This window comes from Quercus suber, unplaced genomic scaffold (assembly GCF_002906115.3).
Source record: "Quercus suber isolate HL8 unplaced genomic scaffold, Cork oak 2.0 scaffold_158, whole genome shotgun sequence".
Classification (NCBI taxonomy): domain Eukaryota; kingdom Viridiplantae; phylum Streptophyta; class Magnoliopsida; order Fagales; family Fagaceae; genus Quercus; species Quercus suber.
Window position 1 is genome coordinate 910,827 of NW_027069619.1, and position 19,380 is coordinate 930,206.

A 19,380-nucleotide genomic window follows, 5' to 3' on the forward strand; every position below is an offset into this window, starting at 1 on the left:
TCTATCAAACAATAACAAACTAGCGCAGCAGAATAAGAAGGAAGAAGAAATCTCATACCAAGACAAACCCAAAATCAACAACAACAAACTATTCTAAAATTAACAGAAAATTAACCCAAAATCATACTCAACGGAAAACTCACCTGAAATGCCCAACGGAGCCGGATTTGTTGCCCGATCTGCTACTGTCGGGTCTTCCATTGCTATCGTCGATTGGGGGTGGGAAGCGAAGGGTCAGTGATGGAGGAGAGAGGGAGGGTTGAAGGAGAAAAGGAGGGAAAAAGCAAAAGATAGGCCGAATCAGCTGATGGCTGAGGCGACGAGCTAGATCGACGAGTTGGGTGGGTGAGCTGGGAGTGAGTGAGGGAAAAAGAGAAACGGGTGAATAAGCTAAAAAAGGAAAGGGAAAGGGAAAATAGATTTGAGTGAAGAGAGAATAGGTGAGGTTAAGAGAGAAACGATTATTAATAAATAATAATAAATAATATTATTTAATTAGAATAGATTTGTAAAATAGATGAACTGATGTAGGTGTTTTAAAAATGTGGTAATGTAAAATAGAAAAAGTAGGTTTTTAGTGTAAAATAGACGAAAATTTTTAGACGAGCTGATGTGGTTGCTCTAAGGTCCCCAACCTGAACAGACTCCCAGTCCCATCAGAACTGTGTTACCTTTGGGAGGCGCGTCTCCATCCAAACAAACGGGTGAGCCTTATTTTCCCCTTTTAATAGCGTTTAATCCAATTTCTCTTGTATCACCTTTCTCTCTCCCATTTTTTGAGTTTTCTCTCTCTCTTTTTCTTTTCAGGCTAAGCCAGTATGAGATCTGCCTCTGGTGTTGCCTCTTCTTTAGAATCAGAGGATTCTGAAGGTGGGTGTTGATCGCCCTTACTGTGTTTCTTTTTCTTCCTTTCTTTTTATGCCCTTCTCCTGTCTTTTTCTTTTATGGCGAAGCCCCCTGTATCCTTACCCTTCTTTAGCCATTTTGCTGAAGCTTCCACACCCTTTCTTCAACTTACTATGTGCTCTTTCTTAGAGTTCTCCAAGAAATCAGAAGAGTAAGAGGAGGAGGCTCCGGCCCAGGAGGCCGATACTAGTTTTCCTTCTTCCCCCTTTTACTTTCTTCTCCCTCCCTCTTTTTCTTTTGAACTAAGTCTGTTTCCTCTTCTTCTTCTTTTTTCTTTTTCTTTTTTTGCAAGAGTTGATACAGGTGTTAGGGGTTCTAAGTTTGTGGTTCTTGGGGAGGCTGTGGGATCCGTTCAGGTTGCTGGTCTTCAAACTACCTAAAGGGCTGAAGGTTCCTTAGCCTCTACAGATGGTGATACAATTATGAAGGAGGCTCCAGGAGTGGCTGCTTTCGATCTTGCTTCAAGGCTTCCCACATTTTTGGCCCGCTTTGATCTTCTAAGTTTAATAGCCTCCCTGCTAGTCACTTTCATCACTTTGGGCCCTCCTATGGTAGCTTCTTACACTTCTCCGTGCTTGCGGAGGGTCTACCATTGCTAGAAGGTTTGTTCAAGAGTCATGGAGATTTTACCAGTGGTTTCAGGAGAGGTGTATTTTTGGGTAACATTTTAATGGAGCTACTATGTGCCATATTGATTTCCTTGAGAGATTCTTCACTAAATTCCTTATCTGGAAAAAAGCTCTTGGAGTAGAGAGGGGTGGTGCAGGACCTTTTAGAAGCCAAGTTCAACTTGTTCTTCTTGCTGAAGAGCTTGCGTTTACTGGCCCACATGCTATTCCAGAGACAGGCTTCTAGGAGTATAGATGCTGAGATTGCTGCCACTGAGGAGGCCCTAGCTCGTGCTCACAAGGTCTTGCAAGATTTGAAGGTTAAAAGGCAGAAGGTTCTTTCTTCTTCAGTTGTCCCTACTATTTCTCCAGATGGTTCTTTGTTGGCTAGCCTTATTCCCTAGCTTTGTTTTGCTAGTTTAGATATGTATAAACAATTTGAGGTTGTATAAGCTATTTTTTTTCCCTCCTAGAACACTATTTCTTTCTTTTGTGTAGATATGTGCTTATGTTTTTCGAGACTGCTTCTAAGTGTTTGTGTTTCAAGACTGCTCCTAGTTTCTTAATGGCATGTGGATCTGTTTGTTTTTTTTTTTTTTTTTTTGTACATTTTCTTTGTTTCTTGTTTTTTGTACTAAGTCTTGGGCCATGATTTTTTTTTTTTTTTTTTTTGTACATTTTCTTTGTTTCTTGTTTTTTGTACTAAGTCTTGGGCCATGGTCCATATAATTTTTGCTGTAGGTTCTGGACCAGGTACCCTTGTGGTTGTTTTGCTGCGCAAGTACTGAACTGGGTACACCGGGCTATTTCTTTTCCCCTCCTCTTTTTCTTTAGTCCCAGTTCATGAACTTGGTAAGTCTTTTGTCAAGTACTGGGCTAGGTATTGTGAGCATTTGTTCCGGGATCCTAGATCATGTATTTGAAACTGACTGTGGGGTGGGTCCTGGGTCATGTATCAAACATTACATATATATATATATATATTTGCCTTGGCCCAGGTATCCTCCCCTAATTCTGCCCATGCTTGGACTTTGCAGTATTTAGAACTTAATGGCTGATGAGAAATAAAAAAGATTTCATTGAATTAAAACACCATTACGATTCAAGGAACACAGCAAAGTCATCAAAGATAGTAAAGACCACAGAGTGTCCTTCTACCATGGGTTCCTAAACAAAAAATTACTTAAACGAGAAATTATAATAAAAACAAAGAAAATGATGAAAACACTTAACATGTTGGAGAGTCAGCAAAAGGATCTTGGCGTACTAAGACCTCGCCATTCTTATGCATATTATTGCTTCAGCCACTTCCCATTTATGGGCTCCATCAGGACTGTCCCATCTTCCTTTGTAAGGTAATAATATCCACTATTATGGGCTTCTTTGATGATGTAGGGTCCTTCCCATTTTGGGGTGAATTTGGAGGGTCCTAGTAGGTTTCTCCTTACATGCTCTGCTGTCCTTAGTACTAGTTACCCTTCAATGAAAGCCCTTGGGTGTACTGTCTGTGCGTATGCCTTAGTCATTCTCTGTTGGTACCTCTGGCTCCTCCTTTTGGCTAGTTTTCTTTCTTCCTCTGCCCCTTCCAGGTCTACTAATCTCCTTTCATTTTTTATGTCCTCGGTGTCCTCTTGGCTTTCTTCAAGTACTACTCTTGGTGTGGGAACAACTAATTCCACAGGACTGATAGCTTCCGTCCCATAGACTAGGGAGAATGGTGAGAATCCCGTGACTGTCTTCACAGAGCTCCTGCATGCCCAAAGTACATCTTCCAAGTGGTCACTCCACTTTCCTCCATACTATGCTTCATCTTTTTAAGGATTTTCAGCATCAACCTGTTAATGGCCTCAACCTGGCCATTTCCTTGAGGGTAATGTGGCGTAGACCTTCCATGCTTGATGTAATATGCCTCAGTCAACCCCTTCATGTATTTGTTTATGAACGGGGTCTCATTGTCACTGATCAATCTTCTGGGGATCCCAAACCTTGTAATAATGTGTTCTCAAATGAAATTTGTTACGGCTGCTCCAGTGGCCTTTTTCAAAGAGATAGCCTCTACCCATTTTGTAAAGTACTAGGTGGCTGCTAAGATCCATATGTAACCATTTGATGAGGGGTTTATAGGCCCTATGAGATCAAGTCCCCAAGTGTGGAAAGGCCATGGTGTTGTCATATCCTGCAACACATTTGGGTGGGTATGGATTGCGTCTCCAAGGACTTGACAGGCGTGGCAGTTTTTGACTAGTTCCTCGAAGTCCCTTTTCATTATTAGCTAGTAGTAACTATTTATAGAGCCTTCTTTTTCTTGGGTGTCTTCCACAATCACCGGAATGGACTTCCCTAACTACTTCCCTTGGCCCCAGGCATCTTAGGGGATCCCCACTGTATCCCTTTTTGAATAGGATTCCGTTCTACAAGAAGTACCTGACTGCAAGTTTCTTGAGCTGGTGGACTAACATCTTGTTAGATGGTAGGATCCCTTGATCCAAGTATTCCATGAAGGGAGTTTTCCAATCTTCCGTAACAAATACAATGTAGCTCTCTTCCTTGTCCATTGAGAGTTGACATTCTTAACATTTTTTTTGTATAATTGCTACCTCTTTGCTCATATTAGGCCAGTAGTATCCCATGCGTTGCATTCTTCTATATAGGCTGATCTTTTCTGCAGTCCCGCAGGCTTAGGTATGTAGCTCTTCTAATCTCAGTTTTCCTTCCTTCTCGTTAATGCTTCTGGATAGGATCCCTCCAGGTAGCTTCCTGTAAAGTTCCCTTTTTATCAGAGCGTAGTCCCTCAGCTCTCTGATACTCCCTCTGGGTCCTGCATCTTTCATTTTTTCTTTGACATTGCTCCTCCAATCCCACTGCTTGGACTCTCCAGGGGACATCTCTTGAAGGATTCTTATGATAGAATGTTCCTGTCTTCCTATTCTTACCAGCATGTCCATTCCTTTGAATGGTACTTGGGATCCAAGGTGACAAGTGCATCAGCAAACCTGTTCTCACTCCTCTAGGTGTACTCTATGCTAAAGGTCTGGAATTCCTACTCCAACCTTCGCCCAAGTCCTGTAGGTTGCTAAACTTTGTTTTCTTAGTGCAAAGTCACCTTTCACTTAGGAAACCACAAGATTGGAGTCCCCTAATACTCTCATATGCTTTACTCCTATACCAAATGCTACAGTTAACCTGGTCAAGTATGACTCATATTCAACTGCAATATTAGAATAGGCAAACCCAAGCTTGAAAGACAAGGGTATGGTATCCCCATCCTCACAGCTTACTACAACTCCCACTCCATTTGAGATCGTTGTAGCTGACCCATCGAACCTCATCGTCCATTTCTTTCCTAGGATCTCTGCCACTACTACTTCACCCGGGATCTCTTCACTCAGTGAGTTTTCTTCCTCTCCTGGGAACTATGCTAGTAGATCTATTATGGCTTGACTTTTGACAACCTTGGGGGTCCTACGGCCTATGTCATATTGAGAGAGTAAGACCAGCCACTGTAGGAGTGTTTTCATAGGGTGGGACTTAGTCACCAAAAGGATCTGGTGAGCTGAGAAGTACCTCTTCAGCCTCTAGGACGCGTAGATAACCACTAGGCAAGCTTTCTCTATCTTGGGGTACCTAGTCTCGGCGTCCTTGAGTGTCCTACTTACATAGTAAACAGGCTGCTCATTCCCATCATCGTCTTCCTGTGCCAGCAGGTCTCCTATTGCTTGGGAGTTTGGTGGGTAATGTGTACACACTACTCAACCTATTAGCCAACACCTTGGATAACAGCTTGTACACACTACCCATAAAATTGATGGGACGAAAGTTTTTAATGTTAACAGCATTACACTTCTTGAGGATTAAAGTGAGAAACGAAGCATTCATAGACCTTTCAAACACAGAGTGCCGATGAAAGTAATCAAAGAAATCCATGACATCCTTTTCCACAACACTCCAACATTTGTGAAAAAAAGCCATGGTGAAACCATCAAGACCAGGGGCTTTATCACCCTTTATCTCCCTTAATACCTGGAAAACTTCCTCATTTGAGAACTCCTTCTCTAAGGACAACCTTTCTTCCTCTTCAATGCAAGCAAAATCTAACGCATCCATAGTAGGACGCCAAACCTCATTTTCCTCATACAACCCCTAGTAGAAGAGAACTAATTGAGAGCGCACATCAGCCTCATCCTCATAAAGAACACCATCTACCTCTAATCTCTTAATTAGATTAGCATTTCTATGAGAATTTGCTAATCTATGAAAGAAACGAGTATTATTATCTCCCTCATTCACAAACAAAGCACAAGACTTTTGTCTCTAGGAAATTTCCTCAAGAGAAGCCAAATGTTCTATGTCCCCCTTTGAGTTGAATGCGACGATACTGATCCTCATTTTATAGACCCATCGACTCCTCTCTAGCATCTAAACCCATAAGTTCAGTCAGTGAATTCTTCTTTCTAAAAGCTAAATCACTGAACACCTCCTTGTTCCACTTTTTAAAATCAGCTTTCAAAGCCTTCAACTTTTATGCCAAAATATAATTTGGAGAGCCCATAAAACTATAACCAATCCACCATTGCTGAACTCTATCAACAAAACCCTCAGCTTGCAACCACATGCTTTCAAATTAAAGGCACTTCGGCCTCGTCGAACAACATCTGCTTCCAACAAAAGCAGACAGTGATCTGAAATAACACGGGGAAGCACCCGTTGGGATATATTCTCAAAATGTTCCTCCCAATCTAGAGAAACCAAAGCCCTGTCAATTCTTGACATAGAGGGGATACCAGAATCTCTAAACCATGTAAAGGAAGCCCCCTCTAAAGGTAAATCAACTAAAGAATTACTCTCTATAAAGTCTGAGAAGGCAAACATAGCAGGGCTGAATGACTCGCAACCAAGTCTTTCATTTGGGTACCTGATAATGTTAAAATCCCCTAACACCATGCCATGGGCCACCTGGCGTGCACCCATAATAACTCCTCCCATAAATAAGACTGCTGGCCATCATCATTGGGGCCATATACACCTGTACAAGCCCAAACAAAGTCATCCACCACCCCTTTCAATAAGACACTAACAGAAAACTGTCCAACAATAACATCCAAATTTTCAAAAACCCTCTTATCCCAAACCAGCAAGACCCCTCCCGAAGTTTGGACAGCATCTAAAGTAACCTAATCAATGAAAGGACTTCCCCATAGACTTCGAACAAAAGCAGTGTCGATAGAAGCTACTTTCGTTTCTTGAAGACAAATAATGTCACATTTCCACTCTTTTAGAAGATTCTTACAGACCAGTCTCTTCCGAGGATTGTTAAGCCCCCTTACATTCCAAGAAAGAATGCTTAAATTCATTTAAAACTACTAACAACCCCCACAACATTCGAAGGAGCTCTGCTCCTACTCCTAGAAGAGACACCATCATAATTAACATTCAAAATGAGCCCCTTAAGCTCCCTTAGACCTCGTGACCCTGAGTTTGTAGGTTGCTTAGGCACTCCATCATCGATCACCTTGAGACATTTATGTTCAAGAAGGTGAAACAAAGCCAAACATTGAACTTCATGTTTCACAATAGGAAAACCCACCATATTACAAAATCTTTCATCAGCTGGGACACCCAACTTGAATTTGGTTTAGTTTCTGCCACCTAAGCCCCTCCTGCATCATCCTAAATCACTCCAAAAGGCAATTACCTTTCACCCCACTACCACCATCACAATTATCAGCTCCACTGTTGTCCCACGGTAGGAAAAGAGGCCCAGAATCATTAGGACTAAGACCAACAGAATCCACTGACCTAAAAGCCTTAACATGATATTCCCCTTCCCTAAACTCAGTACCCATCTCGTTACCCAACTCAGACAAAGGGGAAAAACGATTATGTTTCGCCCACTGATTCCGACGATGTGACTGTGACCCATTTTTCAAAGTCAGAGACACCATCGCCGTATTCGCCGAAGTAGAACCCACCTTGCCAGAGTCAGGAACCACCACTACAGCCCCTAATGCACCAGAATCAAACATCGGTGTGCACCCATCGAACTCCAGCTCGTAAACTGGAGCCACCGTCGCACGTACCGCTACAGAAGGAGTAGCTCCCTCTAAACTTCCAGACGGTGAAGCCACCGAGGCACCAAGGACTGGGTCGGCGTTGAGTGCAGAGGCATTAAGTACCAAGTCCGGCACCGCTACACACTCCGGCAACTCGGAATCACCACACCCAATACCACTCGAGCTCTCGCCTAATACCCACGTTGACTGAGCATCTGATTTTACTTGTAAAAAGTTGGGCTTAACCAAACTGCCCTTCTTATGTGACACATGCACCATGGGTTGGGCTTCATCAAGCCCACCTTTTTATTTTATGACTTCTGGCCCACCACTAACATCCTTAGGCCAGCTTATCTCCTGAGAACTCAGATAAGTCACAACACATTTCCCTCCTCAAGCTTGCACACCCTCAAAGCCAATAAAGCAGGAGTCAAATTAAACTTAAATGCCTGTGTGGGTTTGCCAGATAAAGCTAAAACATTGCCATTTCTAGCTGAACCATTTTCTAAAGAAACTCCATGAATCCGATTCTGCCCCCATTTAGTTCCATTTTTTTTAAAATTCCTAAACTTCTACTGATTACCATAAACAGACATACTCTTCCCACTCCGGCCACCACCAGCAAGTTGACCACCTCCACACCATTGTTAAGTGAAACTTTATCCAAAGGTACAGGTTTAGCACCATAGCAAAAAATCCTAAGCTCTTTCTGAAACAAAGTCCAACCAGCTTTATTAGAGCTTGCTTTAAATCATTAAACAACCTCTCCTAGACCCTCAAAAATATACTGTAATAACAACAAACAGACCAGCATTGTTAGATCTCCCACAGAACTCTAACAACTTCCCATTTTCCCTAAATCTCTTAGAAAGTAAACCATGGCTAGGCACCAATCTTGTTTATCTTCGAGACAAGTAAGAATCCACTCCATGCCCCTACGTCCAACCCAAATAGAGCTCTTAACATTCTGACGTGTCTCATGTATAGCATACGAATCAGATTGCCCCCCATTAAAAGAAAAAGAAAAAAAGTTTAGCATCAATATGAAAAGACCTCTTGCTGCCCCCAAGGACAGAGGATAAAGGTTTAGGAGGGATGTTTTGAGAGGTATCGATAGAGGGAGAACTTGGTAAGGTTAAAGCTGCAGGAACAAGAGAAGGCTGTTTAGGCAAAGCTTAGTTAGACCCCTAAGGCGGTGTGGGAGGGGAGGGTAAAGGTAGTGGATGAAGAGGGGGATAAGGATATGGGCAGAGACGGAACTATTCTTGACCTGGGGGGGCAATGCCCCCCCCCCCNAAAAATTAGTATATTATATGATATATTATTTAACAATTTGTTTCAATAAATTATATTTTCCCCTTAACAATATTATTGATATTTTTAAATGCTATAAAAAAAATATTAGCCCAACAATAAAAATTAAGCTCAAACAACACTAAAAAAAAAAAAAAAAAAATCAGAGCCAGTTCTAATTAGATATCTACCTAGCTAGAAGTAGGAAACACCAACTTACCTCACACATATAATAAAAGGAAAAAAAGAAGGGAAATTTCTAAGCCATTCAAAAAAAAAAAAAAAAACAACTAATTTACAGCTGAACACAGAGGAGAGAAATTGGCAGCAGCGGCAGCAGCAGCAAAGGGACGCTGGGCGCTGGGGCTTGGGAGCCTGGGGGCTGGGACGGAGTGACTTGGGACTCAAAGACATATTATACCAGAGAGAAGAATTAAGAGAGGTAAAAACTGAACCAAGACCCATCTTTTTGTCTTTAGCATTCTTTTATAAATGAAAAAGTTGCTTCTCATCTGACAAACACAACTACACACACAACAGTCAACAGTCAACAAGCCATTGATATTTTGTAATTTTTTTTTTTTGTTGTAGTTTGTCTTTACTCTTTAGCAATAGTGATATTGAATGGCCTTTGTTTTGTGATTCTTTTTTTTTTTTTTTTTTTGTAGTTTTGTCTTTGGTGTTTTTATCTATTAGTTAATGTCTTTTAAAATATTAAAGTTGGATAAATAATTAAAGAGATTATTTGTAACTTTAAAATTTATTAGTTAATTGTTGAATGTTTGTGTGCATAGTATTTGTCTATTGTGTGTAATGATTTTAGATTATTGATCATACAATAATTTTGTGTATTTTTTTTTGTTGATGGTTTATTAAACGAATGTTTATTTGGAGTTTCATTTTTTTTTTTCTACTTTTGCCCCCCTTAACTCCAAGTCCTGGCTCCGTCCCTAGATATGGGAAAAGCAAAATATGTGGAGGAAAGCATATGGGGGAGGGGAAAGGAAAGTGTGAGGGTGGCAAAAAAGGAAAGAAAGAAGGTAATGGTTGAGGGAGAGAGAGAGAGGGAGAGGATGGGTGGAGAGGGTGAGGATGTGGTGGGGGAGGGAGATGAGGGGGAGTAGGAGTCATGAGGGGTGAACCTCGAGTTTTTATAAATTTAATTCAAACATTACAGGCATTGCAAGAGTCATTATTTCGTGGAATACATGCTTGAAGCATATGACTTCTCTCATATCAACTAAAGTTAGATGATGTGGTATTGTTGATATATATATACGTTGGAAAAACCTATTTGTATCGCATACAAAATGTATACAGCGGAAGACAAAAATGGATCTACCCCCATTATACAAGAAAACATATATAATCTGTGAATACTGGAATATTGCTTGTAGAATACATACCTTGATGCACTTAATTAAGAAATAAAAGGGAACGCTTGAGAGATCTTTTATGATCTGCTGAAAACCTACATAAAAACTACATGGAGTATTTTAAAAATAAAAATAAAATAACTGTTAGCAAAATGTTACTTACAGATAACTAATCTTTTTAATAAATAGATTAGCTTTTTAGGCTTTATTATGTGACTTGAGATGAGACTAAATGAATAAATAAAACTTTAGCTCTAATGGACTTTGAGCCTCTTGTCAACTCGTCAAAAGCTCAAAATTATCATTAATTATATTTAATTCTATTATAAGAATAAAATTGTACTATAGGTTTTATTAATTAAATTAAATCCCAAAACTATATTATACTAGCATTCAACCCCTCCTTAAAAACACTCATAGTAAACGAAGTCATAAAAAACATGGTGATTTTGTAAACCACTATTTTTTATTCCTTGAGTCCCTAGTTTAATCTTCTAGTTATTCTAATAATTGTGAAATTTAATTTCATTAAATATAATTTTTAGTAACTCTTTACTAAAGTAGTTGGGTCCAACACTTAGAATAACCAATTTCCATTAGGCTTATCTCAAGATAATGTTTTGTTTCTCTAGAAAAAGATTATGAATTACGTCTTGAGAATGTATGTTCCTACAACACTACGTGTGATTGCCTAATGCACTGAGGTTTTAAACATGTAAGATCTCACTCTTGTATACATCAAAGCAAACATTTTATGTTTGAGTTCACAATTCTCTCATGATTGAAAGTCTATGAATATAGAAGTCGTAAAATTTATTATTCAGATAACAATAGTTTGTAGAGTAATAAATCACACAACAATCAAGTTCAATTTATCCTACATATTTAAAACACACTAATATATCAATTAGAAATCTGCACTTCCATGATCAAAACAAATCACCTTGATTGATACGTTATAAAAGTCTTAAATTTACCACCGACTATGAACTAGGATTTATGAGTTTACAAGAAACTTGTTATTTAGATAACAAGTTCCTTAGATTTTCCGTAAGCAAATTCTATTAGAATATATAATGTCCAAATATTCATGCTAAAATAATCTCAGAAAATAAACAACTTTTATTTCATCCCAAAAAATATTTGTGGTCATGGCATAATTTATAGACAGCTTTCTCTTACATTCGTTTGATGAAAATGTGAAAATCAAACATATAAATCATTAGACTTGATAGAAGTCAAAAGTAGAAAACCTTTGCCTGTTGTTTATACTATTTGGGAATATTTGGAGGAATTAGTTAAATTGAATTGAGTGTGTTTAATGGACTTTATTTATAATTTGAGAACTTGGAGAGTGGAAAAGTGGCTATTACAAATATTTGATTGGTCTAGGTTTGCCATTTAACTCATGAGCTCAACCTCTATTTTAACCATGAGGTATTCTATCCCATAAATGCATTCTAGTTCATTGCTTTGATTTATATAATTTGTTACTATTTATCCATCTCTATTTTTCGATTACACCTGTTTCCATAATGATGGTTGGTAATAATCTTTAGATAGTATAGGAGTCTTACTATTTTATTTTTCACGTGATCTGTAAATTCAAAACTGTGACTTTGGAGGGCTTTATCCAATTCTTTTCTTTTTTAAAAAAAACTATTTTATTATTATTGTTGTCATTTTAGCGATATATTTGAGTTAAACTATTTCAGAATACCACGTCACACGTGAGCTCCATCTGACTTTTTTTTTTTTTTTTTGAGAAGAGAGCTCGATCTGACTTGTATATGAAAGAAACATAGATAAGACGAGACGAGTCTAGATAATCATGTTAATTTTTTTGGATAAAAAATGACACAGACGCAAACTATTGCACACACCTATGAAAGACAATTAGAGCTAGCAGTGGAAGTATATTGTTATATTGCTAAAATTTAGCTCTATAATCACAAAATTCTTGCCGCAGCAGTGGAGCTAAAATTAAAAATTTTAGCTCCACAGCTACAGTGCACATCTAAAATTTAGCTCTACAATCACAAAATTCTTGCCGCAGCAGTGGAGCTAAAATTAAAAATTTTAGCTCCACAGCTACAGTGCACATCTATATTTAGATGTGCACTGTATGACTCACATCTAAAAAAAAAAAATAGTTTTTTATTAGGCTTCTCTCTCCTCTCTCATTAAATAATCATTTTCTATTTTCTTTCTCTCTCTCCCGCTTCTGTTCTTTCTTTTCTCTTCCTCAATTTTTTTTTTCCTCTCTGGCTCGCCGTCCACTCATCTCCCTCATCCCTCAGCTCGCCGGCCAGCTTTCTCATCGCCGATTTGTTCCACCGGCCCACCCCAAGCCCCATCGCCGAGTCGACCTGGTCCCCAAGCCCCATCGCAGATCTCCGGGCATCAACGAAGGACCGTATCGGGCACCTTCTTCGCTGCCCGATACGCCCATGCCGAGATACAGCAAGCCTTGCGACGAGGCCTGTTCGATACGGCGCTCAGTGTTTAGGTACCATTCGTTGCCGCCGTCAATGTTGGAGTCGCCGGGCTCCATGAAAAGGAGAGGGCGGCGATGGTTTGGTCGACCGGTGGTGGATGGTGGATGATTGTGCTGTGCTGTGCTGGTGATCGGAGTGCTTGCTGGTGGTGGGTTTTTTTTTTTTTTTTTTTCCTGCTGTGGACTGGTGGTGGTGGATTGTTGTGCTGTGCTGTGCTGGTGATCGGAGTGCTTGCTCGTGGTGGGTTTTTTTTTTTTTTTTTTTTCCTGCTGTGGACTGGTGGTGGTGGTGGTAGTGGTGGTGGTTGTGACTGTGGCTGTGACTGATGGTAGAGTGGGTTGTGGGTGGTGCTGTTGATTTTTTTTGGGAGTGTGATATATTATTTTATTTGAGTAGTTATATTATTTTATTGTAATGTTTATATTATTTTATTGTGTTAAAAGTTAAAATAGATCCACTGCTGCAGCACGTATGTAGGTATAATAGATAAAGTGATTTTTGGTGTAGCTAAATAGCTAAAATTTTGCCTTCACTGCTGTGAATGCTCTTAGGGGGCTATTTGATAAGTTGTTTTGAGTAATAATTTTTTATATTTAAACAATATTACACATTTTTTTTATCTAAATGTGTTTCTAAAAAATACAAATAACGTTATTAGAACAATATTACCAAACGGCCTTTAGTATAATGTTTTTAAAAAAAAAAAAAAAGAGTTTCAACTTATAATAAATGATAGAGACACTAATAAATTTTCAGTGTAGACAAAAATTGAATTATAAATTTTTTATTCATCTATTATAAACTTTACTAGTTAAATTACTTAGAACTCATTAATATATACGTTATGTGGTGATTAAATTAATTTTTATGCATGTAAGTTATAGTCCCGTATGTAAGCGATACAAACAATTCAATGCATACCGACAAATGTGTTAATTATGTTAAAGCGTGTGAAAAACTCTTTTTTGAAAACCAGGACTCTACTCTGTAGTACTAGTATCTAATCTACTTATAATCCAATGGGCATTAATTGGAAATTGGCTACAAACGCAAGAACACGACATGACCCGTGAGAGAGAAAACGATGTGTTGCCTTTAAAAACTAGAATGTGAAGCCGTGGAGGTACTAAAATGAGTTGCTACTGAACCTACTATAAGAAAATTTGGACCGAAAATCGTTATGGATCCAACTTTATTCATACTACTGAAATTCAAACCCACTACTATTCACCCGCACAAAATGAAAAGGCAAACAGCTAGATTAGTTTTTCTACTATCACAACATTTGCTAAAATGAAAAATGATATGTCTATAATATTTTTACAATATTTTTGCAATAAATCCTAAGTGGCAGATTGTAACCGGTTGTTATTGTTGGGGCAAAAAAGCAATCTTAGTGTTAATTTCAAATTTGAACCAATAACAACTAACCACTTGTAATTTGTTGTAAAAATATTGTAAAATTGTTGTAGACGTAACATCTCTTTTTCTAAAAGACTCACAACTTGTCAAAATAACATACTATGAATGATAGAAAAATAAGTGATATGAACCCTCTATTTTTTTTTTTTTTCAATATTCATAATGGACCACTTCAAAATTATAACAATAATTGTGATACAAAAATTATATTCCTAAAATTTATCCTACTGAATACACATCACTTATGAGTCATACTAGATATGAATAGATGAAGAGATGGAACTTGGAAGAATCCAAATTTTAGCTCATCGGACCCACCAGAGGACATGTGTAGTATTAATTTCTAATTTGAACTCATACATCCAAACAAAGAAAAAATAATTAACCGACCATATATATATATATATATGTATATGGTCAAAACTTAGAAAAAATTTAATTAGATTTTAATTGGATTTTTAATTTTGCGCCACATATTCTATTTAATTTTTAATTTTTAATTTTTAATTTTAAACCAAGTGAATTATTGAAATTTCTCCTACTGAATACACATCAATTATGAGTCATGCTAGATATGAATAGATGAAGAGATGGAAGAATCTAAATTTTAGCTCATCTGACCAACCAAAGGACATGTGTAGTCTTAGGCTGCGTTTGTTTTGGGTGAAAATCACTTTCGAAAATGCTTTTTTGTAATTACAAGTGTTTGGTTGTGCACGGAAAATCAATTTTCCGGAAATTATTTTCAGTTGACCAACAGTCAAGGATGAAATTCTTTTCCCCTTTTATTTTCACTTCAAATGCCATTTTCCAGAAAACAGAGAGAGAGAGAGAGAGAGACCCAGACCAGCGACCAAGCCCCATGAACCGCCGGCAAGAGAGACCAAGCCCGGAGCAACCGCACGAGCAACCGCCGGCGGCCTTCGACCCAGAGCAACCCACGAACCGACGAACCCAGAGCAACCCACGAACCTCAATCTCGTCGTCAACCCAGACCCAAAACCAGACCCATCGCCTCCTCGATCTCGCCTTTCCACAAACCTCGATCTCGTCGTCGACCCAGACCCATCGCTCCCTCTTCCTCAATCTCTCAGGTTTTTTTTTTTTTTTAAAGTTTGATTGTTGTTGTTGTGGTGATATGGTGGTGATGTTTTGGTAGTTGTGGCTTTTGATTGCCGGAATTTATTGCCGAAATTTGTTGTTGAATTGGCTGTGATTTTGAAATTTTTTGTAATAAAATTTGTTTGGATGTTGAGAAAATAGCTGAGAAAATGTAAAAAAATTGTAGGAAAATAGCATTTTCAGAATAGAACCAAACACATAAAAATATTTTCTACAACAATTTTTATAATACAATCAAATATTTTAAAATATTTTCCTTTCCCGAAAATAGCATTTCTAGAAAATAGGCTATTTTCCAGAAATTATTTTACGCGAACCAAACGGACCTTTAATTTCCAATTTGAACTCATACATCCAAATAAGGAAACAATAACTAACCGACCATCTATATAGATATATATAATCAAAATTTAGAGAAAATTCAATTAAATTTTAATTGGATTCTTAATTTTGCATCACATGTTCTATTTAATTTTTAATTTTATACCAAGTGAATTATTGAGTGTAAAAATTAAAAAAAATTAAAATCCAATTAAATTCTAAGTTGGATTTCAATTGAAATTTAATTTTCCACCATATATCCATTTAAATTTATTATTTTTGTGACAAATAAATTATTGAGTGTAAAATTCAAAAATTTAAAACCAGTCAAATTTAAAATCATATATATATATATATATATTTATATCTGTGGCACATCCCAGAAGTCATCAGAATTGGAAACAACAACAATAACAAAAAAAACAAACAAAAAACAAAACAAAACAAAAAACAAAACAAAAGATGAAATTGGTTAATATTAGAGTCCTGAGATTTCATGAGTGACACTGACAACGAACTCACGGCGAAGTTTAATTGAAAAATTGTCAATTTCAATCTGACGACTCCGTATAGTACACGCCAAAAACCTTGACTACGGGTCAACGAACCCATCATTGAAGTTGATGAATAATTGAACACACTTGCACCAAGTTTGGCGGGCAAATAAATAAAATTTTGTCCAGCCACATATTTTTCCAAACACGTGAAAATCGGTAGGGACTTCACTCATCATTGATAAATTTATTAGGGTAAAAAATAGTAAATTATACCCCTAAATTTTAGAGGTGTTAAATTTTACACCTTAAAGTTAATTTAGAATTTATCTTTTGAAGTTTAACCGCGTTCAGATTTTATACCATAACGTTTTAGAATTTTAATTTTATCTCCTAAAGTTTGTAGATATTTAGATTTTACACTTCTAAATTTTGAATAAGATGTAAAATCTAAACACTCTTAAAATTTTGGGAGCAAAATCTAAATTCTAAAACGTTAGGGTATAAAATCCAAACATCTTCAAAATTTAGAGGTAAAATCCAAATACTAAAACTTTAAGGTATAAAATCTAAACACTCCAAACTTTAGGGGAGTAATTTACAATTTACCCAATTTATTACTATAAACATACTATTGTAATTGAAAGTTCAACGCTCAAGAATTCATGTGAGATCCACGGTCAATGCTACAATAAAGAATGGCAGGGCCGGCTGAAGCTATAGGCCATTTAGGCCACCGCCTAAGGCCCCCAACTTGTAAGAGGCCCCAATAGTAATAATATATTATATAATATTGCTTTCTCATTTGAAAAAAAAAAAAAAAAAAAAAAAAAGGGAAGAAGAAGACGACTAAGCAGGGGCTGCACCAAGTACTTGAATCAGCAAGTTGCCCACACAAATCGCTGGTCACGCCTTCATCTTCTGCTGCTGTATCTCCTTCTTCTTCTTCTTCTTTGTTCTTTTTCCCCTTTCTCTTTTCATTTGTCTGTCTCCACTCTCTCTTTTAGTTTTTGTATTCTATTTTTTATTTGTGTTTGCAAAGCCCCTCCACGTGATTACATTGGAAAGGTAGACAAGTTTCAGCCATTCCTTTTTTTCACTTTGCCCAACATGATGTAACAAATATCTTAACTCTTAAAAGTACTTTCAAGTTTCAATTAATATTTACAATTTTTTTTAAAGAAAAACAATCTAATATCACAATTTATCGCATAATTTTTTTTACTGTAATTGTAATGCGACAGAGAGTAACTAATAAAGAAAAAATAATGAGTCTATATGTAAATCATAGGCGTTCAAATTCACAATTGTGCCAAAAAAATATATAAAATTGTATGATTCTAAAATTACTATCTATTAAATAATTTAAAATTTTTATTTTACATAATATAATATAAGTGTCCTTATAATTTGTATATTATTATTGCTATCACAAGTTTAATTGATCAACATATAAATAAATACTATATCTACCTTTACTTAGTATTTGATATTTCTTATTTGCCTTGTTAGCGGAACTTGAATGCAAAAATTTAATTAGTAATTTTGCCTCTCAAAAAGCAAGAAAAATAAATTTTAATTAAAAAAAAATATATGAATTTATAATTAAATATAATAAAAGGCCTCGTTTAAATCTTTCGCCTAGGGCCCCCAAATTCGTTGAGCCGGCCCTGAAGAATGGTAGCTATACAATATAAAGGCTTGGCCAAACCAGGCATTCTAAGTCATTCCCCTTAATACAAAGGAAACCCCTTTGCCAAACTTAGAAGCAATGGTAAAAACTTAAGACACCATAAAATGAGTACTCTATATTGGTATCACTTTCGTTTCAACAATGGACCTGAAACCAAGTGTCTAAAAATGGATACCCCAAGTTTTTGTATTGGCCCCATTAACATTGTTTCAAAAGAATCCTACTAATACCAACACACACTCTTGACATAATGGTCACTTCACAAATTTATGCATATAGAATATGGGGGATAAAGGCCGAGATTCAAGTCTCCAAAAGGAAATTTCACACAAATATACTTAAATTAGACTATATTAGAATCTTACTAATGGCTAATTTGGAAGAATAGCATAAAAAATTTTAATTGATTTGCCAAGAAATCTTTGAGCTGTCTCAGATAGCAATTCTTGGTGTTATTTTGAGAAGCAAGATATTACTTTTATGATGGATGCAATCTTTTAAATTACTTCTAAAAACTATCTAAAAAAGTAAAAGAGTAAAATATCATTTTCGTCCCAAAACTATTATAAAAGTTCATTTTTTATGCTTAAACTTTCAGAAGTTTGTTTTTCGTCTCTAAACTTTACAAAATATTTTGATTTTTGTCCTTTTATCTATGTCTGTTAGTTTGTATCCTACATGACATAACAGAGTGATGACATGGTATCTAACTTGGACTAAACAATTTTATTTAAAAAAAATATGAACATGTGGCCAATAATTAATTGCACATGTGGAAAACCATTTTTTAAAGGCCAAAAATACCTCACACTCCATCGATTAACCCTCACTCTCTCGTGCACTGTTAGTTAGAAAATCCTAATAGCTTGTTTGGATGGATGTGGAGTAGAGTAGAGGGAGGAAGAGAAAGTTAAATTACCTTATTTGGATGTTTTTTAAAAGAGGAGATGGAGTGATTTAGAGGGGTTTGAAAGGGTTCTAACTACTTCTAACCCCTAATTTTTAATTCCTCCAAATTAGAAAGATTTAGAGGGAAAGTACAATATAGAAATGCTTGACCAAATGAATTACCAAATTTACCATTACCATATTAACAAAATTACAAACTATGAATAGGCTAATTATTCCTCTCCTCCTTACTTAATTTTTAAAACATCCAAACAAGATGAAGGATAATCATTCCCCTCTACTATCTTCCCCACTACTCTCCGACTCTATTCTCCTATACTCTCCTCTCCCTCCAAACTTTCAAACATAGCATAAGTCTCCATTCATGAAACCCCTACGCCCAAACCCACACAACAACAACCTCAACCAGCAACCATAATCTGCGAGTCCGAACCAACTACCCCAAACTGCCTAGATGCATAAAGATTTCAACAAGAGTATGGAGAAGTTTACCTCTCATTGTTTGAATGATGCATTAAGAACCATATATCACTAAAGCCTTGAACTCATTAAAGTCATAAGGCTAAAAAATGTTGATAATTAGAGCTAAGGAATTAATGAAAGCATGAGGAGGACTCTAACAATATCGATAAGCGCAAACATATGACTCCCACCCTTTCCCTTCCTAAAAACTAAGGGCACATTTGGT